Source organism: Canis lupus, chromosome 19, assembly GCF_048164855.1.
Source record: "Canis lupus baileyi chromosome 19, mCanLup2.hap1, whole genome shotgun sequence".
Classification (NCBI taxonomy): Eukaryota; Metazoa; Chordata; class Mammalia; order Carnivora; family Canidae; genus Canis; species Canis lupus.
This window is the reverse complement of record NC_132856.1, coordinates 35,657,293-35,679,023: the sequence shown is the minus strand read 5'-3', so window position 1 is coordinate 35,679,023 and position 21,731 is coordinate 35,657,293. Positions and strand designations below refer to the sequence as shown.

Here is a 21,731-nt window from a genome sequence, read left to right as displayed (position 1 = left end):
TTCCAGCCATAAGAGTCAATTTTACAAAAATCACATATGCAGTTTCTTATAGCAACTGCCACTCGGTGCTGTTCTTTCAAGTTAACCCATGACTTTAAGCTCTTTATGGGAATAGGTATCATTGTTGAGCCCTCTCTACTTGTCAGGCACTGTGAAGGATTTTGCCTGTATTATTTAATCTTATAACAATGATCTCTGTTTCACAAATGGGGAATGAGGTCAAGGAATGCTAAATAACTTTTTCAAAGTCACACATCCAGAAAAAGACAGAGCCAGGGTTTGAACCCAGGTCTTTCTGACAGTAGGATTCAGGTTCCTAACCACAACTACACTGCCTCAAAAACTTTTGGGTCCTAAAACTTATACTAGACAATCTCAACCAGTAGTTCCCAATTATCCAAGGACAAAGACACCTTTCCAATGACAAAACAAGGTCATAAGGTCATAAACCTTTTATAAGTTTAATATGTAATGAAGAGCTTAGCACAGAGTCTGACACATACTAAACACCCAAGAAATGTTAAATGTTAGGTGTGTTATTACCATTAGTATTGTTATGAAGGACTCAGAATAGTAACTACTTTTTGGATGTACCAATGATGGTGCTAATGAGTAAATTAATTTTATATCCATTTTAACAGCATTTACATTCATTTGAAAAAATATTGATATATAAAAGATATGATTTGCTAAGTATAAAAAAATCCCTATAAAAATACATAGCACATATGCATACGCAGACCTTGTAACACACACACACACACACACACACACATATGCAAACATGCCACATTTAGAACACTTCTTGCGATCCCAACTTTTCTCTGAATCCTCTAGCAATTCTCTCCCTCCCATTAAGGAGTATATTCATAGTATCCTACATCTCTGAAGATACCTCAAGTGAATTTTCACATCATGCATTATCTTTGCTTAATTTCACCACTTTTAACAGATGCAAGTTCTTGCCTAGGCTGAATTTAAGTAGATATAACTCAGTGAGATAAGCCAGGCTATACCTGAAATATAATACTCTCTCTCATTTACCAATAATAATTCAGTTAAATATAATCAGAAGAACTGGATAGAGATAAAATGTAAAATGAAGAGCAGTCTCAAGGAGGGATGTAAAGTATTTAGAATATAAGAATTAGGAGACAGGAGAATTCTCATCAGTTGCTGTTCTCTCTGTTACAAAAAAACTCCAAAATTTTGCTGCAGGCATCTCTATAACAAAAAAAAAAAAAAAAAAAAAAAAGCCCATTTCATAGGGATTCAAGAGTAGAGATGATTTTTAATAACTATTTCCCTGATTATAAAAGACTTGTTATTTTAAAAATAGGAAAAATATAGGATAGGAAAAAAGTAATCACTATGCCCATATCCACACATTTTTCTGTATTTCCACGATCCTCTTATCTATATATTTATTTATTTTTCAAACTATAGATATATTTATATTTCTGTAGTTTTTCATAAAATAAAACTGGGATCATATGGTATATTAAGCTTACATTCTGCTTCTCTCATCTAGCATTATGTCCTAAGGTATTTTCCATTAACTATTCTTCAAAAATATTATATGCAATGGCATTATAATACTGCATCCCACAGGCCTAAAAGATCTTAAAGATCACAATTACCTTTTATTAATGTTTAGAAATTTGATTATAGGGTTAGAAGAAGGTAAATTTTCTCAAGGATAAAAGCTTCTAAAAATGATTTTTATGGTGTTCAGTTACTTGGTAAACAGCAAACAAAAGGATACATCCTGACCAAGGTACCATGAGATTAGGGACATTTCTGTCTTTTCCACATCATGATATCTTCAGGGCCAGGAGGAGTACCTGGCACAATAAATATTTATTTAAAGGGAAGAAATATGCTGGGGGCTAAACATTAGAGTCTGGAGGTTATACTTAGAGAGTCATACACTTGGGATTTCTAGAAAACTCAGTTCCTCAATCAAACTGTGAGCCTCTCCTAGATTTCGTGAAGCTCAAGAAGAGCTTGTACACATAATTATGTTTTACTGTTTCATAGATGGCATTTTTACTAAGCGTAAACTGCTTCCATTTTGCAGCATGCAAACTAGCTGGCAACACAGCAAAGTCAATTGTGGTAATTTGATCCCCAAAATGCATATGGGTTTATCAGATCCAGACAATGTGGGAATAAACTGACGCATCTTCAAGCGGATTTTCCAATCAATCTCTTCTGGGATGTCAGCTTGGGCAGGATAAAATTTCCATGATTCAGCCTATCAAATCATAAAGATGTCAGAGAGACTGCCACAAACGGATTATTAACTGTTGCCAAGAATACCAAGTTCGTTCTTTCTGACTGGAAAGATGGTGATTCCAAAATTCATAGATTCTGAACAAATATTTAAAAGTAAGATTTTTGCCCACAATTTAAACAAAGTTAATTCTAGCAAGTTCTGCTTCACTCAACAGGTCAGAAATTCAGGACACCTGTTCATTTTACCTATACTTATCTCAAATTGTAGTTTTAAAACACTGATTTACTATATTTTATCATTTTGCAGATGTAATGGCAAACACGGTGTTAAAATGTTACAAATCCCCAACGTTCAGAGAAGCTAATAAGAAGAAGAGATGGGAAGGGGAAAATCTGTGCTGTTCCTCACCCTTATAAACTTTCTTGTCTTTAGACTGTATGGCCAGGAACTGACAACTACTCAGAAGCTGACTCGGTGGCAAAGGACACTTTAACACTTCATTAGAAATAGGCAAATAGTAGATTCTAAGCTTTCTAGCAGGAAAGAAAATATGAGATATAAGAATGTATATGTACCCAGCTAGTGGCAAGGGGCAGGAGCTGCTCTACAGTTAAGGGGGACATCCATTAATTAAAGCAAAAATCTGGAATGTTGAAAAGAACATTGGGGCCTCTCTGCAAAAACTGAAGTTACAACAGCTTCCACAGAAGTTGTCAGGGGAAATATAGACTAGAATAGGCAGCCTAGGAAATTAGAGGATGGCCATGGCCATAGCTGCCTTAGGAACCCAGGCTCAGGAAATGAGGTGCCTGGTGATGGAGCTGGGACCCAGAGTCCACTCTCACCCTCCATCTTATTTCCACACAGCAGCAATGGGGTTACTTGATCACTCATCCCCCCACCCCTGCTTAAAACCCTTCAAAGGCTCCCCTGTATCCAGTTGGTACCTGATGTGCAAGCAACTTAAGGCAACATTTGAGGCCTTTTCCTGACCTGCTAAGCCTCCTCTAAAACATCCCCCCTCACCGACCTTCTGTCTCTCATTAGAGATGAGAACTTGATTGATTTCAGCTCCTGGAGAACATCATTCATGCTCTTCCCTGTCTCAAATCTTCACCCCTGTGCTGCCTCCCTCCTGTACACTTCTCCCCTTCTCTACCTGGCCCACTTCCAGTCTCTCTGTTCAGGTCTCTCAGATGCTTTGTCTGGCCTCCCAGACTAGACTGTGGAGTGCTATCCAGCACACTTCCCCTTGATTTGATTCCTCATTCTAGAAGTTTCCTCTGAGGTGACTTTAAGACTGTCTCATGAGGACACAGACAACTTCTGTCAGTTCACTACTCTATTTCCAATTCCTAGCAGAGTGTGCAGCACATAACCAGTGTTCAGGAAATATTCATTTAAAAAGTGGATAAATAAACTATGTTGTTTCTCTTTTAAAGGAACTCAAAAGGAAAATTATTGACTCTTGCCTGGTAAAGACAGTCCCAAAATCTCTCACAGGTAGAAACAAAATGAGTCTGTCTGGAGGCCCAGGCCCACCTTGGTAGCTGACTCTTATCATAATGAATGGTGTCAGCAAGCCCAAGGATCATCCTCCTCATTTTCAAACTATATGCAAGCACTAGTTCCAGGCCTCAGAGAATCTCAAGTGAGTTGACCATGAAAAATACAATTGAAATTTCCATAAGGCCATGCACTCAGTCCCTTCAGACAGAGGAGCACTATTCTGTGGAGTTGAGAGGGAACATATTTCCCTTCTTTACTTCATTCTTGACAACATACTACAGCATAAAAAACATATACTTCAGACATAAATTCCAAGGACAAACTTTAAGAGTAGTTTTAGGATCAACAGACATTTTCCCAATATTATCAGTAGGACTTATGTAAACATGTATTGTAGCTAATTAAATTGCAAGTTCCTGATCTTATTTCTTTCTCCTAATTAACTGACAATATGACAATAGTTTTGTTTTGTGCCAGAATGAACTACCTGGGGGCTGATAAATCAGACATCTAAGAAGAGAACTTGGCAAGGGATTCTAATCAGTTGCCATGGAGATGTGCATTTGTGGTGTTTCCTTTACAAAAAGTTATTATCTATGGGAAAAATAATTTGTTGAGCCTATCTAATTGAAAAGAAGGAAACATGCCAAAAATGGCACATTTTAATATTTATGACTCAAACTCTTTTAGAACCTGGAGAATGCATATATAATAGGGTTAAACTGTTTTTTACATAATTTAATTATTGCCTGATGGCATATCCTAAGGGAATTCATGTAGGTGTGCTTTGTACTAAACATTACATTTCATCCTCTAAAATGAATAATGCATCCACATTGTAGGTGTAGGCTTTTACTCTGTGCTTAAGCTACACTATCAGGCATTCCTCAGGAAATTCTACAACTGAAGACACGAAATTAAATTAAGCTAAGTAAAAGCCAGAAATCTCCATTAAATGAAGAAATCTTGGATAAACTTTTGTGCCTTTTCAGTAAATACTATTTTGTTTATGTCTCATCTTTCAGATTTACAATTTATATAAACTGTAACATTAACATGAAAATTATTTGACCAACTGAAGTCATTCTTGATATTCAATTAATACTTAATAGAAGATGCCCCAGCCCATATTTGAACATCTACAATACAAGAACTTCACATACTGATGCTTTAATCTTCACAGAAACCCTACAAATTAAATATTCCTAGCTCTATTGTTATAAAAGCTGAAGCCAAGAAGCCAAAAGCTTAACCCATCCATTGTCAACAAGGGTGATATCACCACCAAGGGGGCAAAAAAATCTGCTCCTAGGTGGTTAGAAAAGCTTAGATATTACAATGGTTGGTGGCCCTCCAAAGCCCAACCCTACCCCATAAAACCTTATTCCCTAGTATTTAATTTCTCTCATTAGGGAGAATTTAAATTTAATTTTTCTTCTTAGGTGGGGCTACAAAGAAAAGAACAACACTGGCATAACCTCTAGTAAGTGGTAGAGCCATTCATTTATTAAGTGATATTTAGGAAAAATCTAAGGGCTATTCACTGTGCAAGGACTAAGATAACAGTGGTAGACAGAGCAGACACAGACCCAAGGTTACCAAAGTTTACAGGCCCAAGGGTGACACAAATGCAAACCAAGTAAATCACACAATTAAAGACACCATTCAAACTCATGAAAAAAAAGTACTCTGATAGAAAAAAGGTTCTGGGAACATGACTAAAAGACCAGAAAGTGCCTCTTTTCAGAAGTGACTTTAGGCTGAGACCTAAAAGGCAAGGGAACCCAAGTGAGGCAAAGAACAGTAAGATAGAGTGTTAAGCTTACAGAACCAGCCAGAGCAACCAACCATGATGCCTGGAAAACAAGAGAAATATGAGAGTTTGTGCTGTCTGACTTCAGAGACACTTCTAGCTTAAGGATCAAAGTGTGGATTACACAGCTTTACTTCTGGTAATCTTAGGCAATTTTTTTCCATCTTATCGTGCCTCCTTTTTGGTGATTGAAAAATAAGGATTACATTGCCCACACATGATGATTATGAGGATTAAAATGTCAACTATGGAAAGTGCCTGGAACATGGTAAGAACATAAAAAGTTGGTTGTCTATTATGATTATTTATTACTACTATTACAATTAGAATAATGTAACAAGCAAAAGCAGACTCCTCTGGATGGCACAAAGAACAAAACTGGGTCTGGGCTTAATTTGCAATTACTAGCAATTGCCTATCTATTTACCCCCTACAATATCTTAAATTGTGAGGTTATAAAACTTTCTGCAGGTATGACTAGCTGCAGACACACACAAGCACTTTCTAACCATAGTCCTTTTCAGATTTGGGACTACCCCAGGTTTTGCTATATCATGCTACTCTGCATTTCCCAATATGTTTTCCAACATAGTTACCCAATGAAATGTTCAATTAAAAAATAGGCTGTATGGACAAATGGTTTTGGAAACACTCTCTACAATGTAGGCCACCTGCAGTTTGGGTTGCAAGCCAAAAATTGGTTCACAGAGGGGAAATGTATTGAAAGGTTATGAGGCAGCTCACAGGATCACTGGGACACCTCACAGCTAGGATCTCAACCCAAAGCACCAGCATATATCTAGCACAACCGCGTACTGACCACTATACATTGCCACAGGCTCCCTGACAATTGTCCCTAGAGCCTATAGGCTTCAGACTTTACCACTGCTACAGCAAGTATCTGTACCTAGATTCTATTCCCATTCCAGAATTAATGCATCTAATTGGCTGAGTCACCTCCTTGTACATGTATATATAAATTTAAGTATACATGATATTCTAATAATATGTTGGTTGAGCAACCTGTTGGAAGTCCCACACATAAACAAATATCTGTTAGAAATACACAGTGAGGTAAAGAACTTCAAAGTCCATAATTTAATTTGGCAGTTTGGTAGCTGTTACTAAGATTCTCTTTTTCTCTGCTTCTTGTCAGGCTAACATTAGGTACTGACTAAGCATTAGCAAGTGAAAATAACAAAGAAGCCACCCACTTCTGCAAAACTGAAAGTGAGTTCAAACAATGTTATTCTGCTGACTTTGGTTATAGAAGTTAAGGGATATTATTTCAGACCCTACAGAAGCTACTAGCTCATCAAAAAAACAATAGTGATTCTTGTTTATTGATAACCTACTATGTGGCATCCCCTGTAGAATATTAAGCACCTTAAGGGGGGGGTTCTGTTCAGCTGCTTCTCAACCTGCTAAAGAAAAAACAACAACAACAACAAGGGCCATCTAGCAGGTTATAAACTTGCCCAAAGCCACACTCCATTCCAAGGCATATTACCTACCCCTATGGAAATATCCTGTCGTTTTTGCACAAAATTTAGGAGCATTTCAAAATTCCTATAACAATCCACACAACAATTCAGTGAGAAGCTCTGGAATCTTCGGATAAAAAAAATTGAAGACACAAAAGTTATGATGACTCACAGAGGAAGCTTAGATAACTCACTCATTGGTACAAGGAGAGGTACCATTTTACTTTTACTGTGTCATATACGGTCAACAGCATATTAAAATGTTTCAGTAATCAAAGACAATGTTACTAACAACCCATGGTAGGCCTAAAGAGGGTAAAAATTATTGAGGCTGCTGAACCCAAATAAAAACTCTCTGTGCCAAGAATTAAAGATAACACAATAGGTATTCTGGTTTACTGGAAGAAATATCAGGCTATGGTTACAGATTATATCCTCTGTTTCATAATTGTGAGAAGTGTGCACAATGTATAGTTTAAACCAAGGACCTCAGTTCTCTTAGCTACAGCCAAGAGTTTTCTATACAAATAATTTCTCTCCTTTTCCCTAACTTTTTGCAGATGATGCCATTCTGTATGAAACACTATGGACACAAACATACCACCACCACCTGCTTCCTCCATCATTGATTGGCCAACTGCAATTCCTCCCTCCGTTTTCAAATGCAGCACCACTTGCTTTGGAAGGCACTGCCTGACCATTTAAAATAAATTTAAGTGTCCTTCCTAACTCTCCCATATACTCTGTTCCTTCCCACTTCTGAACAAATACCACACGTTTAACTATTTATTTGGTTTTTGGCTTCCCCTAGAATGGGAGGTCAAAGGATAGGCACCATATAGATCTTCAGCAATAAATGCTCTATACCTCACCTATAGTTCATGATCAGCAAATACGAATAGATGGATGAGTGGGTAGATTGATGAACAGCGGCTATAGCAAAATGTAAAATACATCACAGTCATATTGTTCTGTAGTTCAAGTAAACAAACAAAAGCCCCCTGGTCTGACATGTTGAACAGATAAAAGGAAACCTAAAGACAGATTCCTTCAAAAGACTAAGACTCCTTCCTAATTGAGCTGCAGGCAATGCCTAAACATTTCTTTCATCTTGGGAACAACTGGTTCCCAGAACGAGTTGGCTTCTGACTGAGGCCATCATATTTCTCCTCTCCCTCATATTTTCCCAATGAGCAGCCATCTCCTAGTTGGGTGCCTTTTGCCATGCCAGGAATGAAGACACACAGTGCACCACCACAGACCAAACTCAGAGAGAGGAATTTAACTGGTTCTCTCCCTAACACAAGGCAGCCGTCCATGTCTATTGACAAATGGGGCTCTGTGGAATCTGAACTGTCCTCATCTCTTCACATTTCATTTTTCAAAGGAATCTTTGTGACTAAAATGAATTTTGGAAACCAAAAATAGAGCATCCAAGTAGGTCAGTATGAATGATCCCAATTGAAAAGATTCCTTTGCTGGGAGGGCAAGACTTGTCAGCGTTGTGGTGGGACCCTTGTTAACCACTGTCCCCATTTCACACCACACCAACTGAATTATGTCTCTTGGATGGGAAAACATTTTCCCCAAATTAAGATGGCACACAAATATGCTAGGAAAAGGCATCCATGTTTGTCAAATAGACAGGGGACAAATTAATAGAGGGATAACAAACTCAAAGGCTATCAAAAAAAAAAAATAGCTGAAAAATGACAACCAGTAGTTCATTTGGCAGGATAACCACACCATTTCTGCTGACACTTTAGCCTGCAATTTATGTAAATCTCTTTTTTTTTTCAATCCACTGTTCTTGGCACCTGCACCTTAGTTACCAAAGCTTTTTTTGGCATCTCCCTAGTAACTAATCATGTCCCAGCCCCAGTGGTTGGCTTTATCCAAGAGTCCTTACTCTTTGAGTGACCATTTCTATGTTTAAATTTATTTTCAGTTTCCTCTCCACCAAATACCTTTTTAAAAAATTCTATAAAATTCTATAAAATCTCTGAAGGCTAAGAACTGCCAAATATACATGTTAATTCACCTATATATTTTGGTGTTATATTTTTAAATAACATTATGTCAATAGTATTTAAAAAGATATCCATAGCAACTTAGAATATGAAGACTGAAAAGTGACACATAGATTTAAGGTTTTTGTATGTTTACTACATGTCAATTATATTTGCTGTCATATATACACACAAATGTATATACATGTATACATATATACACATGTATATATATCTGACAATGTATATACATGTACATACAAAGGGTTGCATATAATCATATTTTTAGATTCAGATCAGCAAACATGCAAAGGTTTAGTATAGCCAACACTGGCCAGAGTGTGGTAAAACAGGCCTTCTCAAATCCTGTTGGTGAGTGTCTAAACAAGCACAACTCATTTATAAGGTAATGTGGCAAATTTTTAATTGACTTGCCCACCAATCCCACTGCTAGGAATTTATCCAATGGATTTATTTACACAAAGACCTTAGTGTTTATATAAAAGGATGTCTGAAGTAGCACTATTTATGACCAAATTAAAAAAAAAAAAAAAAACACCCAAATGTCCAAATCCAGAAAAAAGAAGAAATAAGAAAGGTAAAAAAAGATCAGAAATTCTTAAAGCTACGGCTTGGGTAGGTATGAGGCATTTTTCATGGCAATGGGAATAGGGATGATGGGGCAAGAGAAACACAGATCAGGTAAGGAGTGCATTTGTTTACTATTATAAGGAAGTATTATTGCAGTCTTATGCTGCTTCATTGTATTTGAGAAATTTAACTACAGAACTTGAGCTATTTGAAATTATTATTGTGGTTGCTAAACAGAGATACCAAGCAAAGATAGGACCACACAGGTCCAGGCTGTTTTAAAAAAGGCACCCACACACAGGTTTTAATACGCACATATACCCAAGATTACAAACTTTTAATCCACAGACATACATGTATTCTACATAGAAGCTAATGAGGGGGATAAAGCAGTGTCTGACGTCCAGAAGCTGGCCTGGCACTTACGGCTGGGCCAGGTTAACCTCCTGTTGGACATAAATGATCTCACAGAACACGAACATCAGAAAAGTTTATTCTGAGACCATGATAAAGAGAGACAAAACAAGACCATGTTATCATTTTGCCTAAGCACAGACAATAAATAATAAGAGCCCACTGTGCCATCAACAAAATACCCAATAGTTTCCCTTGGCTAAAATGAGTGACTGCTGTTTATTTACCAATGATAATTTTATATTTGCTCTAGTTTTCCCTCCCTAGAAATAAGATTTATTGAGCTACTCGATCACAGAATTGCACCCACTTTCTCGTGCCATCCAATCTAGAGCAAAATCCCCTTCTCTGAATCACCAAACCCAAGCCCAAATTCTATGATAAGGTTTTCTCTAATACCCTCTTATTGAAACACACCAAATTTCCCCTTAGGGCCTATTATCCCTTGCCGCAATGAATAACAAATCCAGTTATGTTCAACAAGTATGTTCCTCATGGTCACTGGCTGGATGGCACTGACACCAATATCAAAGGAAACCAAGCTCTGTTTTCTGAAAGGAAATACAATATCATCCTATTGATGCTACCAGTCCATCAACCACTGGGCAGATAGGCCCTGGCCCCTAACTCACTGGGCTCTGGCCAGAACTTCACTTTCTTGGATCCAGCAATCTGCCTCACCAAGCACCAGCATTTATGAAAAATGGAAACTATGCCTCAAACAATTGCATCAACTTTCTGTTTACTGAACTACTATTGCAACTGAGATGCTTTATGTTAATTTTTATGAAAATATATCAATATTTCAGCTACATTAATAGTTAGCAGTTAAAGGGCCTAGGATCCAAATCAAGAGATATCATTTGTGATTTGTTCCAAGACACAAATTATCTACCTGCAAAATATTTTATGATCTATATTTCACTTATGATTTTTCCCATAAGCAACTAAGTCTCATATGCTAAATTAGAGAAAATACCTTCAGCCCACATGCAGGAAGACTGTTTCTGTTTTGTTTAGTTTTAAATTAATCCTCTGCAAGATCCCTTGGAGTTTTTACCATCATTTCCCCTGCACCTAGCACCATGCTTAGAACATAATAAAGACTCAAAAAATAATAATAATAATAATAAGAGACTAAAAATATCAACTAAAATTTTGTAGTTATAAAAAATTAAAAGTTCATGGTGTTTGTTTTTTTTTTTAAGATTCTATTTATTTATTCATGAGAGGCAGAGACAGAAGCAGAGGGAGAAGCAGGCTCCATGCAGGAAGCCCAATGTGGGACTTGATCCCAGGACCAAGGGATCACACCCTGAGCTGAAAGCAGATACTCAACTGCTGAGCCACCCAGGCACCCCTAAGTGGTTATTTTTTTAAGAGACAGGAAAGAGATATGAAACGGCAGAAGTCTGCAAGGATGAGAAGAGAGCCTGAGGCACTCTGAGAATGTGAAAAGGGTCTCCCCATCCCACCCGTAGGCCACTTTCCCAGGTGGTCAGGGAAGAAGAGCCTACCCAGTCCTACCTGAAGGTCCTGGGCTCACGGTTCTCTTCTCCATCCCAATCCCTCACATCCTTTCTAGCAACTTCCATCTTCTTGTGGACTCATCCAACTGCTCTGGCCTCTTGTTCTTTATCTCATCTCCAAAAATATTTCCATTAGTTCTATGGCAACATGTCTATGACTATTTTCAAGACCTTGTCAACACCAAAAACTGCCCCCTTTTATAATCTTTATGCTAACTAACATCCTGCTCTTTCACCTCACCTCCCATCCTCTATCTTCCTTGCTCAATTACTTCCACCTCATCCTGATCTTTAATACGTGGGTCTTAGTACTCTGTCATCAGTCTTCTATGGTCATTTCCCCACTTTCCCTGCTTAGATTTCAAATCACTCATAACCACTCCTTTGGAAACACCCTCACATCCTCTGCTCCTCCCGTCCCATAGCATTCACCCCCATTCTTAATTTTCTATGCATATAGGTATGTTTTGCTACAAGATATGTTTTCAGGGATCCCTAGGTGGCGCAGCGGTTTGGCGCCTGCCTTTGGCCTAGGGCGTGATCCTGGAGACCCAGGATCGAATCCCACATCGGGCTCCCGGTACATGGAGCCTGCTTCCCCCTCTGCCTGTGTCTCTGCCTCTCTCTCTCTCTCTCTCTCTGTGACTATCATAAATAAATAAAAATTAAAAAAAAAAACAAAAAACAAACAAACAAAAAAAAGATATGTTTTCATAAACCAATGACCTCAGATGTGATCAGTGAAGACAGTAATGAATTCAGTATTATGTGTAAGTTGTTGTTGGTTCATAAGCAATTTTTCTGAGACAATGAGGAGTAAGAATATAAGAGTCAATTTACAACCTCCAACAGGAAAGAAACAGCTCTTGGTTTTACTGAAGGCTTTTCAGCTCTATGTTTTAAAAACTAAAAAAAATCCTCTGTATCTGGGCTCCCTACCCAGTCATACCCAAGCCCTACCTGGCTCACAGGTTGTAGGAAGTTGTACTCTTTTCCATGCCCTCCTTAACAGAAGCCCCACCAACTCAGCTTTATTTCCACTGCACAAATCAGCACTGCAAAATGAGCCTTTTCACCCTAGTCTTTTATGTATTTTTTTAAAGATTTTTTTTAAAGGTTTATTTATTTTAAATCTTTTTTTTTATTTTTATTAATTTATGATAGTCACAGAGAGAGAGAGAGAGAGAGAGAGAGAGAGAGAGGCAGAGACACAGGCAGAGGAAGAAGCAGGCTCCATGCACCGGGAGCCCGATGCGGGATTCGATCCCGGGTCTCCAGGATCACGCCCTGGGCCAAAGGCAGGTGCCAAACCACTGCTCCACCTAGGGATCCCTCTTTTATGTATTTTTATTATTTCCTCAGTCACCAACAATAGTAAGAGTTGATAAGGAGGTGGCTCAGTTGGAATACTCATATAGTACTGGTGAGAGTATAACCTGATACAACCACTTTAAAAAACTATTTGGATGGATCCCTAGATGGCTCAGCAGTTTAGCGCCTGCCTCCAGCCTGGGGAGTGATCCTGAAGTCCCGGGATCTAGTCCCGCATTGGGCTCCCTGCTTGGAGCCTGCTTCTCCCTCTGCCTGTGACTCTGCCTCTCTCTCTCTCTCATGAATAGATGAATAAAATCTTAAAGGAAGGAAGGAAGGAAGGAAGGAAGGAAGGAAGGAAGGAAGGAAGGAAGGAAGGAAGGAAGGAAGGAAGGAAGGAAGGAAGGAAGGAAGGAAAGAAGGAAGGAAGGAAGGAAGAAAGCAAACAAACTATTTGGTAGTATCTACTGAACTACCTTATGACCAAACAATTCTACCTAAGAGAAATGAGCAAAGATGTTCACCAAAATATATATACAAGGATGATCGTAGCAGTTTACTTAAACAAAAGCTGAAAACAACCAAAATGTCATCAACAACAGACTGGGTAAACAAGTATACTCATATAATGGAATATTACACAACAATATAACAGAACCAACTACTGATAGGTGCAACAATATGGAAGGATTTTACAGACATGATGATGAGAGAAGAAGCCAAACACAAGACTACATACAACTTAAGTCCATTTACATGAGCTTTAGTGACTGACAGGAATAGGGGACATAACTGACAGAGAGAGAGGCACAAGGGGTCTTCTAGAGGCAGGAAATCTATCTTGATTTGAGTGGGGATTATATGAGTACAAACATTTTTCTTTTTTTTAATTGTGATAAAATACACATAATATAAAATTTACCCTCTTAACCATTTTAAGTATATGGCTCAGTGGCAGTAAGTACATTCACATTATCATGTCTCCAGAACTTTATCCAGAACTTTATCATCCCAAATTGAAATTCCAACTAATTAAGCAAAAACTCCCATAGCCCCATACCCTCAGCCCATGGCATCCACCATTCTACTTTCTGTCTCTGTGAATTGGACTATCCTAGGTACCTCATATAAGTAGAATCACATGGTATTTGTCTCTTTGTAACTGGCTTATGTCATTTAGCACAGTGTCTTCAAGGTTTTACCATGCTGTAGTGTGTATCAGTTGTTTCTTACTCTTTAAAGCTGAATAATATCCACTGTATTGGATATTATTGTACAAATAGACACGTGTATCCACATTTGTCTATCCATTCATCAATGGACCCTTGTGGTCTTTCCACCTTTGTGAATAATGTGAGTAATGCTGCTATGAACACGATATACAAATATCTGTTGGTGTTCCTTCTTTCAATTATTTTAGGTATATACAACAAAGGATACAAACAAAAATCCATCAAAGTATATGTTTAAGATGTGTACACCTGATTTGTGTACTATACATTAATAAAAGTGTAAAAGAATCTAAACAACAAAAAGACATCTCCTGAAACAGCCTCCAGCAAGACTTAGATGTCTGCTTGGACTGGCTATGTTTTCCTGGGGTGGGGAAAGAATACATCAACTATTGGTTTAGTTAGTGCTTTGGCTACTAATATGCATAGGTACTGAATAGTCTATAGCAATTCTATCTTTCCCATAAGCTCGAATACTTTTAATGTATGATTTTACAAAATGCAATTTTCAAGACTATACATATTTGTTATAGTAGTTAACAATATGTGTAATATATTTACTTAGCATATATTTACCAAGTGCCTACCATGTGCCAGGGATTGTTTCTGTTTATTGAGGAGATAGCAGTGAAGAAAATAAACCTAAAAAAGTCCCTGCCCTTCAGGAGTTCACATACTAATATACAGATAGATTTTTTTTTTTAATGGGACAATTGATGGTGATACTCATGTACTGCTTTATCACCAGCTCCCCTATAGCACTATAAATTCCCTGAGGGCAAGCTCTGTCCATGGTTCAACACCATGCACAGTCCAAAACACACAGAAGGCACGTCCACCATTCTTAAAACCTTGAAAGGCACCAGTTTCAGATTTTATGAATAAAGAAAAGGTGGTTTCAGAGAATTGACTATAGCTTCCCTAGTGACACTATTAGTATCAAACTGAATAGAATTTGGCTCTCCTGGTTCCGCTGTGGAACCATCTTTAGAACAGGACAAACTATAAGAACTAAAGGTACTTGAGTATAATATTTAGGTACAAAGTCTGAAGTGGTTTGTCTTTCCAGAGAATAATCTAAGAAAAAAAATCAAAAGCAATAGTAACAAGCTAAAACATTCAAGGAAGATGAGGCAGTCCTTGCCATTTCCCCAGAATGTTTCTAGCCTTACTATAATGCTTATTAATAACTTATAATAACTTGTTAATTATTAAGAAAACTATTGACTAACAGTCAACTTATTAATGCTTATTAATAACATGATATTGAGACATCTCCAATGATAAACAGAAAATGAGAAAAAGCTTCATAATTTTAAATAGTTCTCATGACACTGTTGAGCCTTACATTAATTAAATTAAATGATTTATCATACCCACCATTTGAAAGGGTGATAAAGGCAATTTGAATAAGGCAAGACAGCATCCAAAGTCATCATAGTAAAGTGGTTTAAAATCATCCAAATTATTATAGAGTAATAGGGTGTTCCCTTAGGATCCTTGAATTCAAGGTCATTAGGCAGGAAAAAGACTTCAAAAATTATGTATGTCAGAATTATAAATGTCAGAAAATATTAGCTTCTTTATAAAACTGAAATAATTAGTATTTGTGATTTTTAAGCATTTTATCACTAAAGTAGGAAAAGAAAGGTGACCTAAAGATTATGTCATAAAATAGTACTGGGGTACCTGGGTGGATCAGTCGGTTGAACATCTGACTTGATTTTGGCTCAGATCAGGATCTCTGGTCCTGGGTCCCTGCAGTGGGTGGTCCTCTGCCCCCTACCTGCTCATTCTGTCTCTCTCTCTCTCTCTCTCTCTCTCTCTCTCAAAAAAATAAATAAATAAAAAAAATCTTTTTTAAAATTAAAATAGTACCAATGGCATTCAAATGTTCTTTGCCAGTTCTCCCAGCACCTTCAGGATATGTACTACCTCTTACATCAATTATTGCAATAGTTTTTTTTTTTTAGGCATATTTGACTCAAGTGATAAAAACAGATTAAAATTAAAATAAAAATGTTAGTTGCTGATGAAAGGCAAACAACCATGACATGTGTTTTGTTTATCTTCTTTTAATCCTCAAGCCAACCTTAAGAGGTAGGAACTATTACTAATCCCATTTTAGAAATGTAAAAACTGAGGCTTAGGCCACTTAAGTTATTTGCAATTAATCAGGACAGTATGATTTCAGGGCTTACGTTATCAAGCATCATACTATACACATACCCTTTCAATTCAAATTCAAAAAAACTAAAAATTATGGTGCCCCAATAATTTGAATGACTCCTATATTAAGAAAAAAATTATTTTATTGAGGCTTCAAAGCCTTTCCTACCTTGACTCCATACTTATCTTTCAAGACCTGTCTCTTACACTTCAGTCATTGAACTGAACATTCTATCTTCGATACATAAAAACCTTTTCAAGCTCTTCACTTGTGTGCACACCTTCTTTTAGGAAAGCCCTACCAACTAATCTGTTACAATCAAAAAACTCCATCAGAGTCTATGGGTAAAACTGCACACAATACATTATAAATTAAAGAGGTTGAGCTTGAAGCAATTATGCAGGGGTTATAATTATGACATATTTATCTGCATTTGACATATTTCTCTATCTTTTTTGAACCACAGAGAATCAGATCAGGCCTGACAGGCTGAATTTTGGCAGTCAATCACCACCATTAGCTGTTCTCTTCAGAACAATATTATTCAAATTGTCAACAGTGACCTCCGTAACAGACATATGGCCTAGTTACTGCATATCAGACCACTTCTCTCAGAGAATGCTTCAATAAGAAAGGGAAATCATCCTAAATAAACTCTCTTCCCTCTAAAAATACCGTTTGGCTGCACAAAATAAGCATTATACAATTTACACTAGAAAAAAGTTTCTTTGTAGAAGATCTAGACATATTCCTTAATTGTAAACCAAAACAACCAAAATAAGAAACAAAAATTCTCTCTGATCTGGATACAGGAGATTAAAATGACTAGTTTCGTGATCATTTCTCAAATCAAGCAGGGTCTCTCTCTCAGAGGGCTTTCTCCTAACAATCTAGAATTTCCTTCTTTTAGCTTTCAGGAAACATCTTCCCATGCTCCAATGACCTCCACTCCAGAGGAGCCATGTGCAATTATCAGCTCTATCAATGCCTGGGACTTTACCCTTTTGCAACAATTCACAATCCCAGTGGAGCACAAGCATAGCTAAAATGCTCAACCATTGTATATTCTTGTCTCCTTTGTCACAGATCTATTGACCACATACATGTGGGTTTATTTCTGGGCTCTCTATTCTCTTTCATTGATATATGTGTCTATTTTTGTGCCAGTATTGTACTGTTTTGTTTACTAAAGTTTTGGAGTATATCTTTAAAGGTGGGATTGTAATACCTCCAGCTTTGTTCTTCTTTCTCAGGATTGCTTTGTCTTTTGGAGTGTTTTGTGGTTCCATATAAATATTCGTATTATTTGTCATAGTTTTGTGAAAAATGCCAGTGGTATTTTAATAGGGATTGCAATGAATCTGTAGACTGCTTTTGGTAGTATAGACATTTTAACAATATTAATTTTTCCAATCCATAAGCATAGAAAATCCCATTTGAGTCATCTTTGATTTTATCAGTGTTTTATAGTTTTTTAGAGTACAAGTCTTTCACCTCCTTGACTAAATTTATTCCTAGGTATCTTATTCTTTTTGGTGCAATAGTAAATGGAATTGTTTTCTTAATGTCTCTTTCTGCTATTTGTTATTGGTATATAGAAACACTATTGATTATTGAGTATTAATTTTGTATCTTGCAACTTTACTGAATTCATTTATTACCTCTAGTAGTTTTTTGGTGGAATCTTCAAGGAATATAGCCAATGATATTATAAGAGCTTTATATAATAACAGATGGCAACTACATTTTTGATGAGCATAGCACAACATTGAGATGCTAAATTGTTGTATACCTGAAACTAAGGTAACATTGTATATCAGCTACACCCAAATACAACCTTTTTTTAAAGATTTATTTCTTTATTTGTTCAGAGAGAGAGAGAGAGGCAGAGACACAGGCAAAGGGAGAAGCGGGCTCCAGGCAGGGAGCCTGACGTGGGACTCGATCCCAGGTCTCCAGGATCACACCCCAGGTTGCAAGCGGCACTGAACCACTGCGCCTGGGCTGCCCTAAATACAACATTTTTTTAAAGTACCCAACCAGCAACCCAAAGAGAAAACTGAAAGTGAAATGGGCAGCACTATCCTTTATCACACATTGCAAGGAGGACACCTACCTATCAGTAGTAAGCAGTGCCTGTAACCAATATCTATAATGGACATGGGGGACAGATATTTGCAAATTCAGAATAGTGAGGAGACAATTAGTAATAAAGTTTACCCTGCAGAATAAAGCTGAATTTTATTGATGAGATTGCAGAGAAAAGAAAGGAAGAAACATATTGCCTGACAAGAGAAGGTAATCCAAAGACACACAAAATGGGGTAATGCCTCATGGTTGTGAACACTGCTTCTCTGAATCGCAGTATTTACAGGCCTTACTTTGGTAGCAAATTGATTTTTCAGTTTGAAATCTATCTTACCAGTTCTGTGGCCTTGGGAACCTTCCTTACTCTCCTTGATTTTCAACTTCTTCATCTAAAACATAAAAATAGTACCCCTTCCAAGGATCTGGGGATGAAAGAACACTTAGAATGCAAATAGCACAGTGCCTGCCACGTAATAAATGCCAAAAATTATAGCTGCTGCCATTATCATTTGATTTTTATTATCTGAAGACATTAAAACAAAGGCCTGTCTGTCTAAAACTATGCTGCCAACACATTTTGTGATGATAAAAATGTTCTATAGCTGCTCTAATGAGGTAGTTACTAGCCACATGCGGCTATTGAGCACTTGAAACACAGTTCAATGGAAAAATTGGGTTTTTAATTTTGTCTAACTTTGATTAATTTAAATATGAGCAACTACATGTGGCTAGTGGCTATTGTATTGGATAGCATGACTTTAGAATAACTATAATACTACTTTCCTTTGGAAGAAAGATCTAGCCCTATAGCTCTAAAATCCCACCTCACAGACCAGTGCCAATCTGCCCTCAAATTTTCATTAGTCTACAGCAAAACAAACCAGAAAAGTTCAAGTCTGTGATTTTTTTCATAAAGTTAAACCCACTCCATCTAAAAGGCTGTTGCTCCTTTTGAAATTATTTGATCTAAATTTTTAATGAAATTCAGTTATTCATTCAGCAAAAGTCTAAGACCTCCCTATATGTCAACCGTTATTCTAGGGATAAAGAGCAAATAAAAGATACTCTGCTTCATGGAGCTTACACTCTAGAAGAGGGAGAAAGACAGTAAATACACACACACACACACACACACACACACACACACCTACAAAGAAAAAGCAAGATAATACATAGGGCAGGGGGAAGAAAAGGGTCAGGGAAGTTCTTTCTCCTGCTGTACCATTTAAGCAAATATCTAAAGGAGGTGACAGTGCTAACCATATACTAAAAGAACACTCCATGCACAAGACAAGCAAAGTACAAAGCGAGTACAAAGATTGGGAAGCAAAAACAAATTTGGTAGATCCAAGAGAGAGTTTGGTGTGGCTATAGCAGGTAAGTTATAGAAGACAGGGTTGGAGCACTTATTACAACCAGTTCACAAGGGCACCTGGATGGCTCAGTGGTTGAGCATCTGCCTTTGGGTCAGGTCATGATTCCACGGTCCTGGGACCCAGTCATGAATCAGGCAAGCCTGCTTCTCCCTCTGCCTATATCTCTGCCTCTCTCTGTGTGTCTCTTGTGAATAAATAAAATCTTTACAATATAAAAAAAAAAAAGGAAGAAGAAGAAGGAAGAAGGAGGAAGAATGAGGAAGAAGGAGGAAGAAGGAGGAAAAAGGAAGAAGAAGGAAGAAGAAGGAAGAAGAAGAACCAGTTCACATAAGCCCTAATAGGCCACTGTGAAGACTTTGACTTTTTACTTTTTAGTTAATATTTTAATTTTGAAATAAGTTTAGGCTTGTAGAATAGTTACAAAAATAGTTCAGAAAGTAATCTCTCAGCCAGTTTCCCTAAATGCTGAACATCTTATACAACTATGGTATACTTGTCAAAACTAAAAAAATAGCATCAGTACAACAACATTCATTAAACTCTAGACTTTATTCAAATGTTGCCAGTCTTCCCACTGATGTCTTTTTTCTGTTCCAAGATACCATCCAGTAACCCACAATGCACGTAGACATGTGTTTTTAGTGTCCTCCACTCTGTAACAATTTCTCAGTCCTTCCTCATGTGTTTGCCATTTTAACGATTACTGATCAGGTATTTTGTAGATTGTCCCCCCAATATGGATTTCTCTGATACTTTCCTCATGTATAGCCTAGAGTCATAAGTTTGGGGAAGAATACCACAAAGGTGGAGTGTCCTTGTCATCACATCCTATCAGGTGATAATACGATATCCACATGATTTATTACTGGTGAAGGACCCTGGCTTTTATTCTGAATGATACAGGAGCCATGGGAGAGTTTTGAGCAGATACAAAAGTGAGTTTTGTCCTCATTTTTAAAAGGATCATTCTGGAGCTGTGTGGAGATGAGGCAAGGCAAGAAGCATGGAGACCAATCAAGAGACTACTGAATTGGATTCAAATGAGAGACTGTCATGGTATTTTTAGGCTAGGATAGTGGTAGATGAGGTGGTAAGAAGGGGATGCATATGCTGACAGTAGAACCAGTAAGATTTGTTTATGAATTGGATGTAAGATGTGAGAGAAAGAGAGGCTAAAAAGGTAAGGGTAAGATTTTTGTCCTGTGCATCAAATGGGAAATATTGAAGGAAGACCAAGACAATAGAGGGAATTAAGAATCTAGGCTGGACTCACTGCATTTGCAATTGCCTATTAGACATACAAGCGGAGTGGTGGAGTAGCAACTGAACAGATAATTCTAGAATTCAAAGGTGAGGTTAAAGTCAAAAGATATAATTTTGAACATTGAAAATAAACAGATGGTATCTAGAGCCATAAACTGGACGAGATCACCCAGGAAATGAGTGCTAAGAAAAAAAAAATCAGAGTTCAAAAATGATAAAGGTAGCTGATGATAGCTGTGATTTTTTTGTTCAATTTCCAAAATTGGAAAAGTTAAAAAGGGGCAATCCTATAGCCACCATCAAAGGTTTGGTGGTATACATATGAATAAATATGCACATACTTGCTTATTTTAGTGTATTTAGTTTTTTACTCTAAAGTTCTGAAAATCTAAGACTAAATAATATCTCCAACTCCCTTTGCTATACTTAGCAATTTTTCAAAGTATTTCCTGGAAAGCAGCCTTTTCTTGGACTGGAAGTTTATACCCTGGAGAGAAGAGAGGAGGCATGATTTTAAGGAATTCAAGAGCATGAATCCTCTGAGAGCAAAGAGGTCCAGAAAGCAGTAATTACTTGGTGCTGTCTCATGGTCTGGTGAGGCAGTACACATGGTGTTTAGGAGCAGAGACTTTGGAAGGGGCTGTGGGTGTGCCCCCGCTCAGCCACTTGTTAGCTAGAGAACCCTGAATGAGTGGCTCCCCTT

General features: G+C 37.4%; 1 protein-coding gene across 25 annotated transcripts in view; it reads right to left on the bottom strand.

Moving 5' to 3' along the window:
- ERC2 (ELKS/RAB6-interacting/CAST family member 2) overlaps positions 1–21,731 on the bottom strand; it is a 906,960-nt gene that overhangs the window by 663,365 nt on the left and 221,864 nt on the right. The window lies entirely within an intron of this gene.